The sequence below is a fragment of the Balaenoptera borealis genome, assembly GCF_965194805.1.
Source record: "Balaenoptera borealis genome assembly, chromosome: 1".
Lineage (NCBI taxonomy): Eukaryota > Metazoa > Chordata > Mammalia > Artiodactyla > Balaenopteridae > Balaenoptera > Balaenoptera borealis.
The window spans coordinates 120,038,289-120,054,159 of NC_138860.1; the positions used below are offsets into that span (position 1 = coordinate 120,038,289).

At 40.7% G+C, this 15,871-nt stretch overlaps 1 protein-coding gene and 1 pseudogene across 4 annotated transcripts in view; one reads left to right on the plus strand and one right to left on the minus strand.

Moving 5' to 3' along the window:
- LPAR3 (lysophosphatidic acid receptor 3) overlaps positions 1–15,871 on the plus strand; it is a 90,426-nt gene that overhangs the window by 49,733 nt on the left and 24,822 nt on the right. The window lies entirely within an intron of this gene.
- On the minus strand, positions 13,385–14,435 carry LOC309604616 (PC4 and SFRS1-interacting protein pseudogene; annotated as a pseudogene). Its single transcript has one exon. The product of its transcript is annotated as a PC4 and SFRS1-interacting protein pseudogene (transcript).

Genomic DNA, 15,871 nt, shown 5'->3' on the forward strand with positions numbered 1-15,871 from the left:
AGAGAGACAGAGACAGAGAGGGATAAGGGATATGATACTTAATTACTACAAATCTGAAACACAGACAGAGAGATTAATTGAGAGGGGTATGCAGTCACCAGAGAAGAGGGGAATCTTTGACTTGTAGGTGTCCATTTTAATCCCAAAACATGTGCCCTACACACTGCATAACTTGAAAGTGTAGAGGTGGGTACTTGGAGAATGACAGAAGAGCCACTGAGAATTTCCTAGAATCTTACTGGGGGGGAGGTTCATCCATTTTTCTTTACCACTAAAGGACAAACTCCACTTCAGTGAAATCTAAGGACTCTCCAGATTTTTAGTTGTAATGGGGTTTTGTTGTTACAAAAATTTTTTATTAAATTAATGAATAAAACAAACATTATCTGTCATAAGGCACCCTTGGTTGTTCTTCCAAACCTCTCAGGCAAATAAAGAATTTCATGATTATGCTACATTTAAAGTAGGATTTAATCTCCATCACAAAAATGGGAAATGGAGTTTCAGGAATTCATTTTTGACTTGGGATCTAGAAAGAAAAGATAGGAACCTCAATGAATACTGTATTATTTTCATTGCCAAGCATTGGCAAAGAATGGATCATTGTTGAGAACTGAAGGATAACGTTTATAGTAAAAGTTCTGGTTGCTGTTTCTTTACAAGGAAATTCCAGTGAGTCTTTAAATGGGTCACGGACGTGAGGACCAAGGTTTTGGATTGCTCAGCAGAGGGTCTACTCTGAATGAAACTTTTCTATATTTATGTGTCTCTTTTGGTGAAAACCAGCCACTGTTTCAGCAAATGGGGTCTCCATTCCAGTATTCTCTAAGCAAAGTCACTGTCCCTAACAAGGGATGCAATACTCAGTTACTCCACAAAATCCTGGCACAGTGTCTATTCCTTTGGTTATATCTTTTCTTAGATCAAATTATTGTTTTAATAAGACATCTGCTTTGTTTTTAAGAGCACACAATTAAATCCCTGTTGAGATCTGAGGATTAAAGTTTTTTCACTGTCAGTGAGTAAATTGTTCAGGAAATTTTCCCCGTAAAATGGAATTTCTTTGGTCCTAACCATTCTCACAAATCTGAGCTTGTCCTATTAGTTAGTCTTAGGAAACATTTCCCAAAAGCTTTCTTATAAATTTGCTCCTCATATGTAGGAGTTTATCTTTTATGTAAGTAAGTGGTGTGCTCTGAAACTTCTAGATCATTTCCTCTTTAGAGTTGGTTAGAGGCGACTCATTCATCTGCTGTTTTTGTTAGTTAGTTGTTTTTGTTGTTTTTTAAAAAGTCTACTGATGAGATTATTTTGTAAGGAATCCATCCTTAAGCTAGTTCCTTGATGCTTTGTAACAAGTATTTGGGCAGTGATGTTTAATTCTAGGACGAGCATATTTTTGAGGATTGTCACTTTATCTTAGTTTCTCTTGCCTGTAAAGGTGAACTAATGATGTTCATTCCATTTTACAAGTGCTTTTAGTTTCTTCGTTAACATGAATGCTAATAATAGCAAACACTTGTATAGTCCTTATATGTTCCAGGAACTCATCTAAGCACTCTACAGCTATCAACTTATTTAACTCTTAAATGAACTGTGTATTATCTTTATCCGCATTCTAGGCAGAGAAGTTAAGTAACTTGCTCAAGGTTACACAGTTAGTCGTTGGAAGAGCTGAGATCTGAATGCAGATTGCTCCTGGAATGTGCTCCTAACCCTATACCATATTGCCAAGCACTGTCATCACTTATTAATTCGGCAATCATTCACTGAGCTTCATCTAGGAGACCACCAAAAATCAGACATGTCTTTCCTTCAGGACCTGCAGTCTGCGGTGCAGAAAATTGGGAAAATAGATAATTGTAAGTTTTATGATAAACACAGGGGGCTCTGGGAGCACTTAGAAGAGGCACATAACCCAGCTTTGAGAGATCATGTGATCTCATCTCTAAAAGGGGAACATGATAATCCCTACCTCAAAGGGTTGTTGAGAGGACTCAATGAGTGGATGCATAAAAATGCCTTGAACAGAACCACTCATATTAAGTGGAAGCTACTGTTTTTATTAAACTGAGTACTGGAAGCTGTGGCGTTGTGTGAGGAACTGGCCCATGGATCTTTAAAGTGTGCTGGAAGCAGAGGGAGCTTCAGGGACAAAGACCCAGAAACGAAAGACGACATGGCCTGTTCAGGGCACTGCCAGTAACACAGAAGGTAGGAACAAGGGGTGAGGGGAGCAAGGAGGCTGGTGGGTCAGTCAGGGAGAGGTCACCAGGGACCTGCTGGTCAGGCTGTGGACTTTGGACTCGTCCTGAAGATGTCCTAAACAAGGAGGCGGCTTTGTCAAACTTGACTCATATAGAGATCGCTGACCACACTTTGCAGAATATAGAGGCAGGAAGGCCATTTGGAAAGCTATTAAATTAACCCAGGCTTGGGATGATGGTGATCTGATCTAAGGGAAGCATAGGATGGTTGGAAAGAAACAAATGCATTAGAGAGATATTAATGAGGTAGAATTGACAGTACTTGGTGATTGTTTGCATGCGAAGGTGGGGGAAGGGAAAAGTCCTTCGGGATGACACCCAAATTCTGGCCTGGACAACTGAGTGGACAGTGGTCCTATTCCCTGGAACTCATGGCATGTAACCCATGTATGAGTGCAGGTTCTGGCAGCATTGAGAAAGGGACCATGAGAGATGGTAGAGTACACAGTGAAAGAGGATGACCTATGAAAGAATCCACGATGGATCTGGTGTCGATACTGGGTGGCACAGATTTCTTAACATTTGTACAGAGAAGCTAATAACCAGACTGTTGGCACAGGGCTGTTGGCAACAGTGATCCTCACCCTCAGATACCTTTTGCTCTGAGGATCCCCACTGGCCCCCTAGCCTCCAGAGCCTGCCCTGGTAGGAGATGGATGCAACTCGTTTCTCAAGGAGTTGGCTTCGTGCTCTTTATGCCCCAATACATGTTAGACCTGTGTGTTATAGAGCTCTGGTGTTCTAGGGGGAATTTTAAAATCACATGCTATTATGCCAGGAGGGACCTCAAAGGCCATCTAGTTCAACCATCCCTGGAGAATATTTCACAAGTAGATGTGATAATACTGAATTACGTGTATTGTAAGGCTACCGTTTCTGAATCACACCATTTTTCTTCCGGCTTCAAATAAGATTGTTTTCACCCTAGTTTTTGTGCCAATAAGGACATAACTTTCCCCAGCCTCACTACCCTCCTGTTTCTGTATCTTGTTACCTCCATTAGATTTCAGCCTTTCTTTTCAGTGGCAGAAAACTGATATGAATAGTATTTGTGTGTGTGTGTCATATATATGTATATGTATATATACCATGTTTCCATGTTTTATGATGAGAAACTCCTGCCTAAGTTTGGCATTTCATATACCCTCTGTTAATTCCGTCAGAGTTGATGTCACTTGGGCTTTTTCTAGAATAGGAAAGGACCTCAGATTCTCCTAACTGGCCCCAACCTGGCTCAGAACCTGCAGAAAAGCGTATCTGCTGACCATGTAGAGTCAACCTGGGGGAAGTTTCTGTCTTTCTTTAAATAAAGTGCTATGTTCATATCAAGTGAGTTTTTAAATAAATAAGTGATAAAGTAAATGTTTTTCTTTCAGGGATAGAATTATTTTTTTCTTAAGAATATAGGGCTTTTAATTTGCTAAATAGATCAGCCTTAATTGTATTATTTGCTAGTAAGATTTACTAACCCCTCTGTGTCTCAGTTTCCTCACCTATGAAATGAAGCAATTAGAAAGCACAGAAATGACTGTTTATTTTGAGACCTGTGGTTTTAAGATTTTGTTCTAATTTTCTAAATAAACTCCCAAATGAGCAATTATGGTTGACTGTAAATGAAATGTTATTATTCTTCCCTAGGATGCAGTGTATATGTGGAAAAAAATAACAGTTTTGAACTTTAAAATTTTAAATTTCATTTTCTGACCACCTTTACAAGATCTTTGAGTATTTTACAAATATGAGCAGTTTTGTATGAAGTCAGAAGATAAGTCATGAATTTATATTGCGTAACTAACTAGTTTAATGTTTGATGAAGAATCTTACATGCTCAGGAAAATTGTAGAATAGATTTTTAATTAAAAAAATAAGTGGTGCTCATAAAACACCATATAAATTAAATAACAAATTAGCTCAGTTTATAATTTGTGGTAAGGTTGCTAGGAGAGTAGATAAGAGCATGCTATAGATAGTATGTATATGTGGATGTCAAGATGCCCTTTGTTAATTGGACGTCATATTCTGGTGATCAAGAGGAACTGTGGGCAGGATGATAGAATAGTCAGAAGATCCACCAGTACCTGAACAGGTACACCTGAGCCCTGGTGATTAGAGACAGGCTTGATGTCAACCTAGCAAGAATCTCAAGGATGCCAGAGAACTTTGTGCTTGGTCTGTATTTCCCCAGCAAAGTAGCAGTGACAGAGAAGATGGAAAAAACATTACTTGCAGGTGTCAAAATATGTAGGTAGCAAAAAGAGAGAATAGCTAATATGTTAGGTAGGAGGTTCCTTATTCAAACAGCTGTCAACAGAGTAGAATGATCTGCCAAAGCAAGCGAGAACAGCGCTTTATAAGAATAGATATGGTCGTTAGGTTTAGACAAAACACACACACGCGGGCACACACACACACACACACACACACACACACTGCAGTTATACAACCAAAAAGATAAGGAAGATCTTAAAAACAATATATGTATATATGTTTGGGGGAAAAAAAGAACTAAGGGTTTTTTTTTTAAAATTAATTTATTTATTTATGGCTGTGTTGGGTCTTCGTTTCTGTGCGAGGGCTTTCTTTAGTTGTGGCAAGCGGGGGCCACTCTTCATCGCGGTGTGCGGGCCTCTCACTATCGCGGCCTCTCTTGTTGTGGAGCACAGGCTCCAGACGCGCAGGCTCAGTAGTTGTGGCTCACGGGCCCAGTTGCTCCGTGGCATGTGGGATCTTCCCAGACCAGGGCTCGAACCCGTGTGCCCTGCATTGGCAGGCAGATTCTCAACCACTGCGCCACCAGGGAAGCCCCGAACTAAGGGTTTTTACTGACCAGAAGTGCTGTCGTGTCGAGGACATCACACTGTACGATTGTCCCAAAGGGGAGTGTGGTCATAGGCATGCTCATGAAATGTGAAGGATCTATGCTTAGCAAAGAAAGTGTACTGCTTTCTCTGGATACAAGGATGTCCACAGTGGTACCGTTAAGGCCAGATCTGGACATCACATTTTGAGAGGAATATTGTCAGTGTAGTCAGCACCTACTGGAGAGTGACTGGGGTTTGAAAGGATCCAGAACAGATGAAGGAACTGGAATTGTCACCAAAGAAGAGAAGAAATGAGGACATAACAGTTATTTTAAAACATTTTATGTGTTCAAAAAAAGGAATTATATTTTAGAAGTTTGGAAGTTAAAGCTAGGATCAAGGGGTAGAAATTAGAGAAAGAATATTTTAACTCATTATCAGAAGAATTTTGTAAAAATTAGAGCTCTTCTCCAATGGAGCTGGCTGCCTAGTGATACGGGTGGGCTTCCAGCTGGAGGTGCTGGGCAATTGATAGATGACTGTCAGGTGTAGTGCTACTTAGGGATTCTTACACAACGTGGGAGGATAGATGGACAAACTGTAAGAACGCCTGTGAATCTCAGAGTCTATGACTCTATCAAAAATGTTCGTTAGATTTATTGACAACATATTTGTGCAGGTATGGGAAGACGACTTGATCTTATTTGAACTGGGAGCAAGCATTAAATACTTTAGTTGGTTGGGTGTATATCATCCACATAAAGCAAAACAATTTTGCCAAAGGCCTCATGCAGTACATTAGCTCTGGCTGGGCTAATTAGAATTGCCAAGCAAATGAGAGGATTCATAATAAAACCTCCACACGGTGAAAACTAGGTTCTGTGAAATTGAGGTTCCAGGCTATAGACGTCACTCCTGTTCGTTTATCTTCTCGTTTGCTGTTGGCTCCTACCTGGTGACGCAAGAGTCAGATTCTGCTCTGATAGGATGAAAAGATCTTCTTGTACTTGGACAAATATCTACATATATCTTTTAGACCATTCTTTAATTCACTCATTTGATCACTCACTCATTAATAAGTATTGGTTAAGTGCCTGCTTTATGTCAGGCACTCTGCTAAGAACTGGGAATGCAAAAGTAAATTGGCTGTATCTAGTTGTAATCCTTGAGGTACATATGGTCTAGTAGAGAAAACAGGCATGAAAATGAAAAATATTTGCAGCATTGCTAGTGCTGTAACAGAGATGTGCTGAATGGATGGGGCACCGCAGGCTACTTCTGTCACTCAGGTCTTTTCACTTAGTTCCTCCTGTACGGCTACGTTCTAAAAGACTAAATTTTAAAAAATAAAAAATAAAGACTAAATTTATTGAAAAAAATCATTATCCCTATGGGATTACTTAGGAAATAGCAACTAGTTACTGCATCTCAAATAACTCTAGTTTCTTAGTATTCTTCCACATCTTCCCACTCTGGAGTTTGATTCTGACCATCTTTGAACCTGGAAAGCAGGGTCAACAGCAAGAATGACTAACACATCATGTCTCACTCAGTGCTGAGCAATGATCTGGATATTTTATGTATAATCAGTCTTGTAGCCCTTACAGCGATCCCAGGAGGTGGGCGTCCTTATTATCTCCATGTTACAGATAAGGTAACTGAGGTACAGGTGGGTTAAATAGGTTAAATAAAAATCACCCAAGGGTACCCCAAAGCAAGTGTACATCTGGTATTTGAACCCAGAAGTTTGGCGCTAGGAGCCGAGCTGTTACAATGCTCCTCTGACCAATGCTGTTTTAGGTTTTCCAAATATCAGATCACAAAAGCAGTACAAGTAAGAGATGCTGATCACGATGATGTCTTTGTGCTAAATGCTGCACTGAAGGGCCTTATATCTGTTCTCCCAACTGGGCCTCACCAACCCCACGAGGGGAATTTTAGTGTCTTGTTTTACAGATGAAGAAACAAGGCTTAGCAAGTTTAAGTAAATTACCCGAGTTTACCTAACTAGTAAATCCTTCAGTATATGTATATCATTAGGTTAAAAGATCAAATTAGTCATTGTACCCAATAATAAATAAACACATTTGCTTCAGGAAAATAAAAAGGTATATGTTGAAAGAGGAAGTGTTTAATGTTTTCCTATGGGAGAGGGCTAAAGGATAAGAAGATGAGCTTTCTGTTATTTGAGTATCACGATGTCTTTAGTTCCACAGTTTGAGTGAGACAGTATCTCAGACTTTATTTATTTGCCCTTTACTGAACTTAGGGTATTTGATGTGCCCAATATCCTGGATCAAGGTAAATAGATGGTCTCTAGTTCAAAGATAGACTCCTTTAAACTTTGAACAATCTTTCTCAGCATCTATATGTATGTGATTTGGATGTTTCGTCTTCACTGATTAACAATTTATAAATTATTTATTGTCGTTTACACATTTTGACTTATTAATCTCATTTGATTAATAAGATAGTAAAAGTAACCTTTTAAACAGAGAGTTCTTTCAAGCTATGATATTATATGGCTTAAATGTGTTTGATTAACCCAAATGTGGAAACACATGGACTGTAATAAGAACCTCAGACTCTTCTGTTCTAGATTATAATAAACCATCCCAAATCAGAAGAGGAGTCCTTGGTTTCCCAGGTACCTATGATAACATGCTTTATAGTTTCTCTGGGAGAAAAATGCACGGGGAGTTGTCCCAGCTTGCTGGTATTACAGCACCAAGGTACAGTGCCTGATCTCCAAGGTATTGGTATATTTATATGTCATGTGTGTGGTCAGTAGGTTAGGGACATTTCAGCTTTCCTTTCCTGATTCCTTGAAAACTGAGCAACTACTAAGCATCCAGCCCCAATCAGGTGTCAGGAATCCAAGGTGAATATGGCAGCATCTCTGCCCTTCAGGTGCTCTCAGCCCAGCTGGCCAGATGGAGGGATAATCTACTAATGGTGTCTGATTTGACAGTAAGTATGTGGAGAGCCTATGGAAATGTGGGATGGGGACATTTGGCTCAGCCTGGGAGGAGTGTCTGGGGAAAGCTGCACACAGGAGGTAACAAGGGAGCTGCTTTCAAAGGAGGAGGAGGAGACCATCAGGCCATCAGGTGGCAGAGGGGAGAATGTGAATCAAGCATGGCACCACAACCGGTTTGCCTCCTTCCTTCCTCCCTTTGGCCTGCCCTCTCTCTGGATTGGGTGTGTGTGTGTGTATGTGTGATTAACTAGAATGCCATCGTACTTATTTGGATGGAGGAAATAAAATTACCAAGAGGTTTAGATACTCAATACCTGGCAAATCAAGTTACCATTAGAGGTTGTTTTTTGTACAGAATCGGAACAATAGAGACATCCCAGCCGTGAGAAAGGCTGACCTTGACCAAGAACTCTTCTCCCTCTGAATTGCATACAGTCGTTCTAGACATCCCTGGCTCTGATGACATTCTTTCTTCTGAGATGTTAGTGCCTTCAGTCAGATTTCAGAAAAGGTGTTGCAGGTCTGGGAACTATAATGTCTCTTTAAGATGACTTTGGTATAGGGCTGAACTCAAAAAAACGACCTTTTTCCTGTCATTTCCAGGTTCTTACAGGATACTTTGTTGGCATCTCCTTGTACTTGGCACTCCTGGCAAGGGTACTCCTGGCACTCCTTGTTTGCAGTGTCCATCGTCTCTTTCACTGTTATCTGTTATACATATTCTATTTCTGTCCTCCAACCTTACTTTGCTTTCTTCTCCTTTCATCCTTACTGTATACTTAAGCCACCCATTCCCTCATATTCCTTCTCTCAAGCTTTGAAAGTTTGTTCAATGCAAACTGAGACTATGCTTCCAAATAATGGGTTTTTTTCTTTTTCTGATTACATAGTTTGTTCATTAAGTTATTAAGCAGGTTGTGCTTTACCAATAATTTTCTTTTTCTTGAATATGAACCTGATGGAGAATGGCTTTTCTTAAAATTCCTGTAGGCCTACACCATTCACTGTCACCAAATTACATTTCACAGGAGTCCACAGAGCATATCCAAATTGAGACTTTTCCTTTTCAGTGGAAGGATCCCCAAGTGGGATGTAAGCAGATATGGTCATCAAACTTTAAGACCCGGGTTTGTATAAAATCCAGCACTTCACACATTCACCCTGAGCATGAGACTCCCTGGGGGCATCTGTTAAACATTCAGATTCTTGGGCCCCACTCCAGGCTCCTGGAATCAGAACCTCCAGAAGGTAACTAGAAGGCGCTGTATACAAGAAAGGTGTTTGTAGGTGAGTTAAATGGGCAAAGTCCTCACTTTCATGTTTTCTATCCAACTGGGATGATGGACAATTAGTAAATGAAGCAACCAACCAGTCAACAAATAAACAAGCTAAGTGCAGAGAGTGATATAAGGAAATCAAACAGAATAATATTTTAGGGGATGGCTGGGCTGGGCTACTTTACATGGCACAACGGAAAAGGTCTCCAAAGGGTACACTTGGAGCTGAACTATGAGAAGGAGCCAGTGAAGTCAGGAACTGGGAAAGAGCTAGTATGTCTCACCTTATTTACCTGTGTCCTGGGTAATTAACACGATTGTTGGCACCTCTTGGGGCTCAATGAATTTTCGTTGGATGATGCATGCAGTCCTGGGATAGCAATGCTTATATCACAAATAGGATACAAGCAGAATTCCTGAAGAAAAAGAGAAAATGAAGAAAAGTGGATAAAGGAGAGCATCTGGGATGAATAGGACATGGCTGGGGGTTGGGGAGGGTGGCAGCAGGGCAGCTAAAGAGTTGAGGAATAAAGAAAATTAGAAAACAAGGCTATGTTTGCACCTCTAGCATCACTGTATTGCTAGTTAAAAGGTTAATCAGTAATTATTGCCATTTTCTTGGGATTTGAGTACTGTGCTCTGACTAGCATTGCTTTCTAAATTACAAAGTAAACTTTAAAAAGTCTTTAGAAAACAAAGACAGTGTCACATTACATTCCTTTAAAGCAAATTATGGTAAATACCAATTCCAACAAGCTTAGGGACAAGTTACGTATGATCAAAAGTAGCAAGTTGAAGGTATTTTGACAGATTCTGAATGGCGCTCTGATTCATACACCTGGCAAGTTGAAACTATAGATGTTTGTCACTTGGATTCTTTTTTTTCCCCACTTGGTAGCAGAAAGCATAACAAACACAAAATGAGTTATTGGAGAAGCTGGCTATTTAAGAACTAGTGGGGTGTATTTACAGCAGACTATCTCCACATCTGCATGTGGAGAAGGAAGCTGTAGGTGAAACTCAGCATCAGCCAATGTAGGAGCCAGAAGGAAACTTACAGGTCATTATGGTCCAAATCCCTTAATATACAGGTGAAGAAACTGGGGGCAGAGGCATAGAATGACCTTTTAAAATTACTCTAGTCCAGGGTCTGGATTAGAATCAAGATCGCTTACTCCTTCATTTAACAAATTTCTATTAAGTACCTATTATGTGTATGGCACATGGCTTCAGCTGGGTGTCCCAAGCTGAAGAAGGCGCGAAAGGGATCTCCTCTGAGGATGTCAGTGTAGCAGGGTAGCCAAAATAGGATAGAGTGTAATAGATTGTGTGTGTGTGTGTGTGTGTGTGTGTGTGCACACGTGTACACACAGGTGTGGGCCTACGACAGCGACCGAAGCTTTCACACTTCAGCAAGCTTTCACACTTTCACACGACAGCAGCACACCAGATGTGTTCATAAATTGCCTGAGGAAGCACAGCAGGGGAAGTGTCCGACACCATCTGGGCAGTCAGAGTGAATATTTTCTGAGTGTCTTCTGTGTTAGGCACTCTCCACCCATTATCGCAGTAAATCTCCCCAAAAATCCTGTCAGGTCAGTATCCTTCATGCTCATTCCATAGCTAAGAAGTGGAGGGAGGCTCAGGAAGGTGAACTGATTTGCCTGTGGGCATAAGCCAGGATTTCAACTCTGGGTCTGCTTGATCCTTAGCCTATGCTCTTTTTTTTTTTTTTTTTAACTATAATAGGGATGGTAAGTGGATGTCATCTCAAGGGCAAATTCCAGCTGATTGCTCGAGGCTGAGCAATGTGCTATGAAGGCTTCCAGGCCATATCTGTGCTCAGAAGCACATGGTGGATTAATGATGGCGGCCATGGGCGTAGGACGGAAAGGGGTAGCCCTGAGTCAGGCCTTTGTACTTCCTGAGCTATACCATGCTGTCACTCTTCCAGGCCCAACTCTCTCTAAGTCAAGTCTCCTACATCCTGTTCCCTTCCTCTGAGCTCAAGATGGTATTTTGTGCCATCTGGGTGTCTAGAATCTTGTCTCCTAATCAGGTCAGCTCCCCTGTGCCTTGTCCCATGCTGCAACCCTTTTCAAAATTTTCAACCCCATCAAAGATATCCCTTTTGCATTGCCTCACAACCCTGCTCCGTGCTGATGACAGCTTATGTGATATGTAGATTATTACATGCCTACAGCTTAATATGTTCATGTCTAGGTAAGGTGCAGGCCTTCCTAATTCAAAGGAGTGACTCCAGCAGAAAGAAGTTCAGATCCTTGGGCAGGCTAGCTGGGATCTGTCAGTCTTTAAGATTACACCAGGCAAAGAGCTGCTGACCTCACACCTTTTCTTAGATGCTGGAGAGCCCTTGATATAATAGTTAGTGAGGTACTGAGGTATTGTAGGTCCACGCATACGGTGCTTAAAGAGGAATCTGGAGGTGGAGATGGTGTTTTCTTACTGTTGCAGTTTATGATTTCCAGCTGTTGCCCTGAGTTAGACACTACAATTAGGTCTAGGCTGTGGTTCTAGCTAGTATGCCTCTGCTTTAAATTTTATCTCATAACCCCTTGGCAGCAAAGAATTTCAACTTTCCAAAGCTGGCCACAAGTTTGAAACAAGTGTCTAAAAGCAGTTGTTAGAGTCAAAAGATACAGTGGTAGTAACAACCGTGTTAAATGAATCATCTGTGGAATGCTTAACTGCTCACCATCTATTTGAAGTGTCTCAGTGTTTCTTGTTTTCTGCAGTAAAAATAAGTCAGGTTTACTCAGGGTATGTATTTTCATTCCTTTCGCATATGTGACAATCTATTTTCTGAATTATTGGACTTCTAAAACACTGTGGGTAAACGAGTACGAATTTGAATGCAAACCACATCTGGAGGTGTTATTTTTAAATTACTGAATAAATTCTTTAGTATCATAAGAGCATTTTCACTTGAATATTCTATTAATATGTAACTTACACATTGTAATACTTCTAACCAAGAATAGCTGTTAACTTTAAAATCTTACTTTTAAAATTCTTTTCAAATAAGAAGAGAGCTTCCATAGGCTGAGGTTCCTAGCCTGATTTTTATGTAGAGTTGTAATTTTCTATTTTAGTAAATCAGACAGCCCTGTGGCTTAGTAGGTTAGCATTATTGCTGGTGCCCTGCTGCTTTTTCCTGGACTAAAAACAAAGAATAACAGAGTGAACATATTTAAAATATATCCTCTTGTTTGATGAAATGAGTAGCCCGTGTGCCAAAGTGAGACTATTCTGTGTGAGTGATTGCTTTTATCGCTATGGATGTTTTATTTATGTGCCACTCACATGTCAGGTTTTCTTTTTAATTGTATGTGTGAATTTTTAAACAGAGGAAAATAAGGCTAACTAGATGGAATAGAAAAGTATGAGTCTTAAAGAACAGGAGTCATACAACTTGAGGTCTGAATCTTCTATACATCTTGTCTGTCACCTAAACCCCAAGAACTATCTTAAAAAAAACTTTATTTTAAAATTTTGGTTACAGTTTCATTTTTGTTTTCTTAACAAGTCTACTGTTTAATCTCTCAGGATTAAAAAACAATTATCAATCTTCTAAAGAACTGAACAACAAAAGAATGTCAAGGGAAGGGCACAACTGCCCCATTCTCTGGGGGTATAGTAGCTACTCCAGTTTAACACCTAGCTTCAAAACAAAATGAATTTTTATATTTTCTAAATGAAATAATGTACAACCACCATCTTCATCTGAGCTTATTATAACTTTCAAACACAAAGCTTCATTTTAAGCTTGGTAAAAATCTTTTAACAGGAATGATGGCCGACCTTAATATGTAGTGTGTATCTTACAGGAAATGTTTTTTAACAATCATAACACAGTAATAATGCCATTAATGAAGTCCTCAATTTAGAATCTGGAACATTCTTCCATCAAGGGGGGGGGAGGGGGAAATTCAGTCCAATGAGTCTGTCTCAAGATCTTCATCTCTTGTTTGCTCCACTTGTATTCTCTTTTCAGTAACTGGATTAATGCTTTGAGCCCAAAATGAGATATATTTTTTATTACTGTAGATTACATGTTGTTTGGTGCTCAGTTTCCATTTGTTCCTCTTGCTTGCGTTTTCTGTCTGCTGCTTCTTTCTCATGTTGGCCTTTCAGCATATTCCTTCTATGAGCAGTCTGAAAGTTTCTTCCACCTTTTCTCTTCTTTTCACCTTCTTGATCATCTCCTTCCTCTTCAGAATCAGAGGTTGATGTAAGCCCTGTTTTAGCTAAATTTTTCCTTTTTGATTCAACTTCTTTTTTCCCCTCTTTTTTATCTGGCTCTTTTCTTGGCTTATCTTCTTCCTTCTGGCCCTCTTCATCCTTTTAAAGCTGCTTTTTAGGTTGTTTTTCCTCTTGCCCTTTTTTCTTACTTTTGTCTTCTTCAGTTACCATGTCACTCTCCGAAGGACAGGGCTGTTTTACCATTTTGGGTCTGCCTCTTGGTTTTGGAATCTTGACTTCTGTAGCTGCAGGTCGTCCTCTTTTAGGACTCACTTTTAGATTAACAGATGCTGTTGCTGTAGTCACTACTCCTGCCTCCTCGGTTTCTACTTGTTTTTCTGCCTTTCTCTTTCTCCCTCTTCTGGCAGCTTTTGGAGTGGTTATGTCAACTGCTTTAGTCACATCCTCGTTGCTGGCTTTTTCTTCATGGTCAGTATCTTCTATTGAAACACTAGTTTCTTTTTCTTCAACTTCAACATCAGATGACGCATTTGATTGTTTAGTTGATGCCTGTTGACTTGAAAATTTCACTTTCGGATTGTTATCTATCTCCCATAAACCTTCATTAACGCCTTTTCGTTTATTTGGTTTGCCGTACTTTTCCTTATTTTCTGAGTAAGGAAATATGTCCTTTGGGCCTAAAAAAGCAGTCTCATGAGTTCCAAAAAAGAAAATGGGTAGTTTGTTTGTGGGTGGTTTTCCAGCTCCATCAGGAACTTCATCTACTCGAGCTGGCCAATGAGGATAACCTTTCATCTTGGCGAAGATGAGGTCCCCAGGTTTGAAATCGCGAGTCATGTTTCGGGGGCGAGGCCAGGGGTCCGAGCACAGGGAGGAGGTGCGGCGGTGCGGACTGCGAGGGGATGCGGGAGGGCGGACGGCAGCCGAGGCTCCCGCGGCGGCGGGAGGGGGAGGATGCCTCGGGGTGTCCCGACACGCCTGCCGGGTCCGCGGGCGCTGAGGCTGAGGTGGCGGGCCGGCCGCCTCTGCCCGCGTCCACGCAAGCCACCTGCGCCACCAGCTGCCGCAGAGGCGTCTCAACGTCTCCGAATAGCAACCGCCGCTGCTGCTGCCGCCGCCGTCGCTGCGCTAAGAACTATCTTAAATACATTGCAGTGAGGGGCCCTTCTCCCATATGGACTGGTATTCTTTCCTATAATGAGTATATCTTCTTTCATATAATGTAGCCATGAGGTGTTAACCAGAGTATTGTTTGAAATATTTTGAAAACTTCCAAATAAGGGGGGTGGTGGTTGTAGATTATTTCAGCATAATATTGACGAGGGAGTTTGAAAGATTTTTAATTTCACTTGTCACCAATATTTTCAGTTGTAATTGTCTCTTCTAAAGTGTTAGACATTCCTTAACTTGATGTTTCTGATTACCTTAAATTGCAGTCATTAAATATCACTTCAGTACTTAATTGAATATTCTAGTGTATGATTCACTATACTTTAGAAACTTGTATTGAATTCATGATACTGGTTTTTGAGTACAGCAGTGAAACTAGTTGAATTACTAGAGGAAAGCTCAGTGGTAATCTAATTGGACTACTAGTGAGTCTCTTAAACAGGTACAGAAAGAACATAGAATATCATTAAAATAAAAAAATAATTGCTTCTTATCAACATAACTGACCTATCACGTGGCACTAGAAGGATGTTATATTTGTTATTCAAATGTAATCATCTGGAAGACATTCACTCTTAGTGGCTGGCACATGGCAGGTGGTTGCCTAGTAAGTATTTATTAATGAAAGAACATATGGCTTCAGTTCCACCTACTGCCCATGACTCCCAAGTTAACATTTCAATTTGGAGCTCTCAGAGTTCTGACCCACATTTCTGGCTGCCTTCTACTCGTCTATGCCTGGAGGAGCCACAGATATTCTAAGTGCTCGATGCCTAAAACTGAATCACCATCTCTTCCTTCTAAATCTGTCGCTCCTCTCTCTCCCACTTGGTTATCAGAATCCCATGCTACCCAGTCACCCTGGATTCTTTCCTCTCCCTCACTTCCTAGATCCAGTTGTTTATACATCAAGTCTTACAGGTTTTCCTCCTTACCACCTCGCTGACCTGGCTACATCTCTCCAACTCCATCAGATCCTTAGACTTTCCACCTGAATTTTAGCTGGTCTTCAGAGGTGTCTCCATGCCTAGGTCAGTGGTCCTATACTTCACCCTACTAAAGCATTCCCCAGGGAGCTGGTTAAAACCGGAGATGCCCAGATCGTACCTCCATCAGTTTCTCATTTGGTAGGTCTGGGTGGGACCCAGAAAT